This window comes from Vanacampus margaritifer, chromosome 4, assembly GCF_051991255.1.
Source record: "Vanacampus margaritifer isolate UIUO_Vmar chromosome 4, RoL_Vmar_1.0, whole genome shotgun sequence".
NCBI classification, from domain to species: Eukaryota; Metazoa; Chordata; class Actinopteri; order Syngnathiformes; family Syngnathidae; genus Vanacampus; species Vanacampus margaritifer.
The window spans coordinates 4,082,226-4,090,000 of record NC_135435.1 but is presented as its reverse complement, the minus strand read 5'-3'; the positions used below and the strand labels follow the sequence as shown (position 1 = coordinate 4,090,000).

At 40.7% G+C, this 7,775-nt stretch overlaps 1 long non-coding RNA gene across 1 annotated transcript in view; it reads left to right on the top strand.

The window, feature by feature from the left end:
- LOC144050328 (uncharacterized) overlaps nt 1–2,018 on the top strand; it is a 5,811-nt gene extending 3,793 nt beyond the window's left edge. The window contains exon 3 of the long non-coding RNA XR_013293830.1: nt 1–2,018. This exon is cut by the window's left edge and continues 219 nt beyond it. This is a non-coding gene — a long non-coding RNA (uncharacterized LOC144050328).
- Nucleotides 2,019–7,775: the final 5,757 nt, after the last annotated feature.

Sequence of the window (7,775 nt, the reverse complement as noted above, 5' to 3'; positions counted from 1 at the left end):
TTAAAAATACTGTATCCAACAATACGCTTGTATGGGACTAAAATTTCTACAAGTCAACATTAAAAATATCTCAAATTGAAGATTTGTTGGCAGTTTGGTGATTTAGATTATGCACTGTAGTGATCTTTTTTTCCCATTAATTTATTTATGGTGGATTTTAGAGGTGAACTCGCTATAATTTTTTTATTTTTTTTTAAACAGAAGTGTAAACATCAGGTAGTTTATTCACTTGTATCAAGCTTGGATAAATGTGCTTTATGTTTTGGACCTTTCGCTGCACTAGAATGGACTGGCATGATGGGTATTTTATCTTGTGTGTTATTTGTATCTGCAATGGATCTTTGTTTCACGCAACCAGGATTAATAGTGCAGGCATTTTCATTGAATGAATATAATTTAGTCAAGAGGATAAATTATGACCCATGTTTATACCGCTGTCTTTAGTTGCAAGCAGCTAAATGTTGAGCAATTGTCTCAATCTTAACGACTGTCTGACTCAGTAAAATAGAAAACGTCTACTGTAACTGAAGGACTGTATCACACAAGACCCGTTTTAGGGGCAATGCCATAGATTAAGCATATTAACTATCCCTCTTGTTAAATGCTTCATCTCATCTTTCGAATAAATGTGGTGACTAGATTTATAATAATCTTTAGTACATTATATGCACAAACTTAAGGTTCTAAATGCTTTTCTAGTTTGCTCCAGCATCTGGCACATATCCCGTTGATTGCAAAAAAAAAAAAAATGCAAAACTGCTTGATGATGAAGACCACCTATCTTTGGTAAATGAACTTTAGCACATTAGCCCATCAATGGCGGGAGCTACTTCTGCCGCGAGCGCTCGACACTTGTCTCAAGCTTCTACTTCGAGTGTAACATCACTAAGTAACAGCGAAGTAAAGCTAGTAAATATTTATGACCACCCGCCAAAAGGAACTTTAACCCGCATCCGGCAGGTGTCAATTTTAGAGCCGCTGTATATATGCACATGTATGTGTGCGTCTACTGTATATATGGATATCATTGCTGTCCTGTGAAAAACACGTTTCCATTTTTAGGTCGCGGGCTGCTCTCCGGTAGCGATCCTTCTTGGCGGCACGGCTTGTATCACGGTGCGCTTTATAGTCTGGAAAATATGGTGGAAGTGTTTTTCACAGGACAGCGACAATATGTATATGTATGTCTGTATGTATGTAATAATTGTTTTTGTTTAAAAAATTAGGTTGCTGATGTATCCAGTTCAAGTGAGGATTCATCAGCAGAGGAATATGTTCCAGATTCTCACAGTACTTCGGACACTTCCTACATTGAACCTGTTTCAGAAATTCTGAAATCCGAAGGTATTCCAGTAATGAGCTATTAGAAAACTGCTCATCTTTAAGATGAGAGGTAGTCATGTTTTAAAGAATAAAATGTTCAATGTTCACTGACTCTTTTGCATCTGGTTTCATGTCTAACTTATCCATTACAAAGATGTGCTTGACCTAGATAACCTGTTCACATAAGAAGCATTGTTTTATTAACATACCAGTTTCAGTCTGTCCTAAAGTTGTAACATGGTGCTCAAGGATCAGGTATGACTTTGCATTTCACAGTATTGTTATGCACAACAATGCGACCTTATATCAGGTAAGTCATTACACATCAATGTCATTTCAGTTTGTGTAACGCCAGAATGCCAGAACTTTCAAGTCACTTCAGTGACATGGTTGCTGTGTGTTGTGTAAACTTTGTCCTTGTAATGTGAGTTGGTCCTCATAATTACCATTTTTGCCATGGGCGTGGCTTATTTAGCTCATTATCTATGTCCTCATAATTACTGTTTTTTCAGGTTTTTCTTTTTTTTGTGCGTTGAGTTTTTTCAAGTTTTGAAGTGAAATTTCCCTGGACGACCCCAAAAAAAAATTTGGGGTGCAAGTCCCATCTCTCTGGCATTAGCGGAAAGGGGTGTCCCCGTAATACACAATTAAACAGGTTTGGAAAAAATGTCCTCATAATACACAGAGGCAAACCTGTGTGTGCGTGCGCGCGTGCGTGCGTGTGAGAAAAAAAAAAAGAATTCCCATACCGTTCACCTAAACCGAACACTTCAAAATCCAGCCAGAGTCGTGGGGCCGCCAGGAGACCCGAAGAGGGACCAAAGAAAAGAAAGAAAAGCGAAGCCCAGCACCGATCAGACACCACCCACCGGGCCACTAACCAGAGTCCTTCACCAACCCCAGAGACATCTAAATTCCAACAAATCAGGGAGACCTCAAGGGCCCAAAGGAGAAACTGAGGAAAGGTAGAAAGGACAGACGAAGCAGAGTGAGATCTACAGACACCCGCCTCCACCGAATCAATGACCTGAGGGAGAAACAAATTGTGTCTGAGTTTCGATAGATGCCGCGGCAGCGCCAAAGGACGACCCCCGGGCCACCGGCCGGAGAGCAAACCCAGGAGCAGGAGCGCCCCCCCACCCCAACGCGGCCCGCGCCCCCAACCCAACGCAACAGGACGGGGCACTGCAGGCCCACCAGGCACCCCCCCCCCCCCCCGCCATCCACCCCAACCCAGCCCCAACCACCCCCAGGTCCCCAAATCCCCAGACACCCCCCACCCCAGCACCCCCACCACGGCACCCCCACCACCACCACCCCCCCCCCCCCCCAACCAAGCTGCCCCCCGCCCCCACCACCACCCACCGACAGCGGGGGCACACCGCACCCAGGCATCTGCGCCGAAGAGGGGCCGGGCAGCGGAGCAGAGAGGGCACCCGCGCCCACCCCACCACGCGGAGGGACGGAACACCAGGGGCAGAAGGGGAGATGGGGGCACCGGAGGACGGGCGGCATCCCCGAACCCCAGGCCCAGCAGGGAGAGGCCCCAGTCGTCACCCCAACGATCTAAGTGAAAAACTAACCCTGTTACTGAGTTCGCCAGCTCGCCGACTGGTGAACTCTACCCCTAAACCGTGAGTGTGACCCCACCCAGTGTATATACATAAGTGTGTGTGTGTGGTGCATTAAAATTGGGGGCAGGTGAACCGGAGCAGAGGGAAATGATATCCCCCTCTGCTCCGATCCACCCGCCTCCCAGGCATGTCAAGGAGCGTATGTGGTGCATTAAAAGAAATTAATGGGGGGTGACCGCAGCACTGCTCCATACTGTGGCCTGCCCCAACCGATGCCCCCCCCCCCCCCAGTTGTGTGGTGCATTAAAATTGGAGGGGAGCTGCAGGGGGAAGATGGTGTCTCCACCCTACCCCACTCCCCCCCAAAGTTTGTTATGTGCCCTAAAATGTATTGTGCAAAACTAGTGCAGTGAGTTAAGAGGAGTGACCAGCTGGGCCGCCCCCCCCCAACCGAATTTTAAGATGGGTAAAGACATTTTTTCCGTATATGAAAGTAACTTATATATTTTTGAAAGTTTTTTTGTTGTTGTCGGAGAAAGCTTGGTAATATCTTCAGCTAAACCAGGCGGTTGGAGTGTACCCTGAAGTGTTGGAATTTGTTTCTTTATCATATTTTTAACTTGCAGATAATGTAAAAAATTTCCATTTGTTATTTTGTATTTTTGGAGCAAGGATGTATATGATATAAACATATTATCTGAGAAGAGATGGTGGAGATGTGTAATTCCTTTCTGCTCCCACACACCTAAATAAAACGATTGGTTGTTAATTCGAAAGTCAGGGTTATGCCATAGGGGAGAAAGCCCACAGGGCTCCACTTGGGCTTTTGTAATTTCTAATGCCTTCCACCAAGCAGTCAGGGTGGCGGAAATCATTGGGTTTTTAAAACAATTATGTCGCTTAATTGATGTTGTAATAAAGAGTAAATCTAGAAGTCTGAGGTTATTACAATCCTTCTGTTCTAGTTCCAGCCAACAGTTAGTATCTCTGTTGGGTTGCGCCCATAGAACGATATATTCTAGCTGGTTAGCTATATAGTAGTACATAAAATTTGGTGCCTCTAGACCACCTTTGGATTTACTTTTCTGAAGAGTAGATAGACTAATCTTTGCTTTTTTTTTTATTCCAGTAAAATTTTGTAACGGCTGAGTCCAACAACTGGAACCAGTTAGCCGTAGGTTTAAATAGAATCATTGAGAAAAAATAGTTTATTTTAGGTAAAACTTTCATTTTAACGGTGGCTATTCGTCCTATTAAAGATATAGGAAGATTATTCCAGCGTTCCAAGTCACTATGAATGTTATCCAGAAGTGGAGAAAAGTTTAAATTAATTAAATCAGTTAATTTAGGTGAGATTTTTATGCCTAAGTATTTTAAATTACCTATAGGAAATGAGTAGTGTGGGTCCTGGCTTGCAAGGGTCTAACTGTATTTTTGTATTTTGTAAGTCAGTCCATATTTGGTCATTTGGGTTTATTGCATACTCATCCATCAGTTGTTTAATTTTATCTTCCAAGTCATTTTCTAATTTTTGATCCTGTTTCTTTTTATAAGATGAATATGATATAATTTTACCTCTAATTACTGCTTTCCCAGCTTCCCAGAGAAGAGATGGCGATAGGCCTGGAGAGTCATTTATTTGGTTAGTTTGTTAAAACGCCATGTTGGTGGTGGTTTAAAGGTATAATCAACTTGTAGGGAAAGTGAGACTGGTGCATGGTCGCTAATAATGATAGGATGTATTTTTGTAACAGTTTTATCAGCAATAGAGTTATTTGTAAGAAAATAATCAATTCTTGAAAAAGACCGGTGCACAGCGGAAAATAAGGTAAATTCCTTCTTATTTGGGTTTTTAAGTCTCCAGCTGTCGACGAGGCCAAAATCATCCATATATTCCCCTATTACTTTAGTAGATTGTAATCGCCTTATACATGTTGTGTTATTAGAACAGTCTATTAATGGATTTAAGACTGTGTTAAAGTCTCCTCCAATAATAAAAGTAGAGTTCGCTGCTAAATCAAACAGGTGAGAGAAAAATTCATGGAAAAAGGCCGGATCATCATTATTAGGGGCATATAAATTGCCAAATGTATATATTTTATTAAATATAGTTACCTGAATAATAATGTATCGGCCCTCTGGGTCTGTTATTGTATTATTTAGAGTAAAGAGTAAATTCTTATATATGAGTATACAGACTCCTCTTTGTCTGCTGTTATAAGGGGCAGAGTATGCTTGGCTAAAATTCTTATCAATAAGTAATTTTTCTTCAGATTTTTGTAGGTGGGTTTCTTGCAGGAGGCAAATATCTGCTTTTAATTTTAAGAGATGGTCTAAAGTTTTTATTCTTTTTGCCTGTGAGCGAGCGCCACAAACATTCCAGGAAACCAGAACTAATTTATGCATACAAACAATATAGGCTCAGTCCTGTGTATATATCTGCATAGGCCATTTGTCAATACTGGCATGTTATAGGATAGAATCAAAGTAGTTAGGTGATTTATATAATTTGTGTAAAATATGACGAAATGTGTAAGTAAATATAACAGTGAAAAAACGGGTAGGGATGTGAAAGTGAAGGAAGTTAGTGGGGAATTAAACAACATTAAAATACACCAGTAACTGGTAACCCAAGCGAGATTTTTTTTTGTTTAAATCTACTTTTAGATATAGTTATGTATTATTATTATATTTATAATATAGCCTAAACATAATGAGTATTCATATTTTAGGTTTTATAACCACATATACAGTATATGTATATGTATACATATAATAATCAAACAAAGTTTAGTTCCATCAATGCCAATTAGAACAGCCAGGGAGTGGAGTTGGGGTTCCGGAATAGTTGGCCATCGATGTATAGTTTATCAACGACCATCATAGTCCGTTTACCCTCCTGCCTATTTTGTTTCATCATAGGAAACAGTACCTTTCGCCGCTCATTAATCTCTCTAGGGAATTGGTCATTCATTCCAAATGAGGTCCCTTAAGCTCCCGTCCTTTACTTTTAACAAATACTTTCTGTTTAAAATGCTCAAATTTGGCGATAATAGGACGGGGTCTGTTGCCCCTACGGGCTCCAAGCCGATGTACCCGGTGAAAAGAGATGTTATTTATCGTCTCCTGAGGAATTTTTAACGACGTCGTCATAATTTTTTTTATCTCAACCTCTGGATTGTCAGAGGTATTCTCGGATATACCTAATTATCCGGCATGCTACGGGATTGAACATCCAGAATAGTTTCTTTTAGCATTTTATTTTCCTTTTTAACGGTTTCTAACTCGGCTGAAACAGTCATGAGTGTAGAGTGTATCTCGGCATTGTCGCGTTGGAGATCACTTACTTGTTGGCTGAAGAATTCGATGCTTACTTTTAATCCTTTGACGTCCTCGCAGATTAGGGAGAGGACCTCTAATTTTTTATTTATGGACTCCAGCATACTGACCGAGACCTCCGTAGTGGTTAGGTCGTCCGTGTCCGTCGCTGAGTCATTCTTTCTCTTTTTAGAGGGTTTTTTCGACGGTTTCTCGACGGAAGAGTCCTCCATCACGCAGTTGTAAAAATAACCGTCAATGAAGCGTTCGAGGTCCTCCACGTTGGGTGGTGTTCCAAATCTGTCGGATGAAAAGAGAAAAGAGAAAAGCCAAGATATATGATGGTTAAACTCGAATTAGTTTAGCATAATAGAGCTAGTTCTATCTTAGCAGCAGGGCGCTGCCATGTTGGGGTTTCCCGGTCTCGCTGTAGGTCTCGCGATAATCACAGCATCTCGCGCATGCGTCTCTCCTACCAATCTGCCTAATAATTAGTAATCCCCATTTTTAATAAATGTACCTGTAATCTGATTACATGTTTTTTCCTGTAACTGCAACAGAATACAGTTTTAAAAAAATTGTAATCTGATTACGTAACGGCGGTACATGTATTCCGTTACTCCCCAAGCCTGTAAATGAGAGACAACAATGTTCATCCATTTTTATGGCATCTATCCTGTGCAGGTTTTCAAGAGGACTGGAACGCAGTTGATCTTGGTGAGAGGTTGACTGCACCATGATCAACAATCTCAAGGACCAAAACAGAGACAGACATTGACATTTCATCGCAAAGACCCAATCTTGCACGCTTTTACACTCTGAAAGGAAGCCTCAGTCAGTAAATTATTTTTCCTAAGAAAATAATTAAGCTACTAATTATTGCATTTTGCAAAAAAACTGAGCATTTATGTCAGAAGAAAACCTATTAAATATTTATGAATCAAAACCAGTTCATCAACCTTTCTTAAGCACTTATTTTTCAAATATTTATCTTACTTTCAGGCAATAATATTTGAGTCCAAGTACCTTACTGATACCCACTCCAAAATACCAGAGGGAACCTCCTTCAAGGTCAAATCATTTGAATTTAAGCACTCTACTGGTTGAAACTTTCAGCAGTTTTTCTCACCACTAATGGTTCACTTCAGGGCAACGATACACAGTTACCTCAAACAATATTCTGGTGAATTTAGATCACATTAAATAAATGTATCATGTTATATTTTAAAGGCACCAGAGTATACACAAACTACAAAAATTATATAATTAAAACAAAGTAATGTATAATTGCTGCATCTTGTGACAAATGCGACATGATGGCTAAAGAGCCTCACGTGTCTTGCTAGAAAAAGAAGTGGTGCTCATTATGACTCTGCTGCTTCAGTCACGGGAGCTGTTTCTTCCTATTTCTTCTTTCCACCTTTACACACCTCATTGGCACCTGTTTGCTGCTTTTCTTTCTGATTTCATTAAGCTATGTAAGCACCGCATTTGTCTTGAGATCCAGTGATCATTATTATCTTTTTCTGCATGCGTAATAATAGCATCAACATTGCCAAC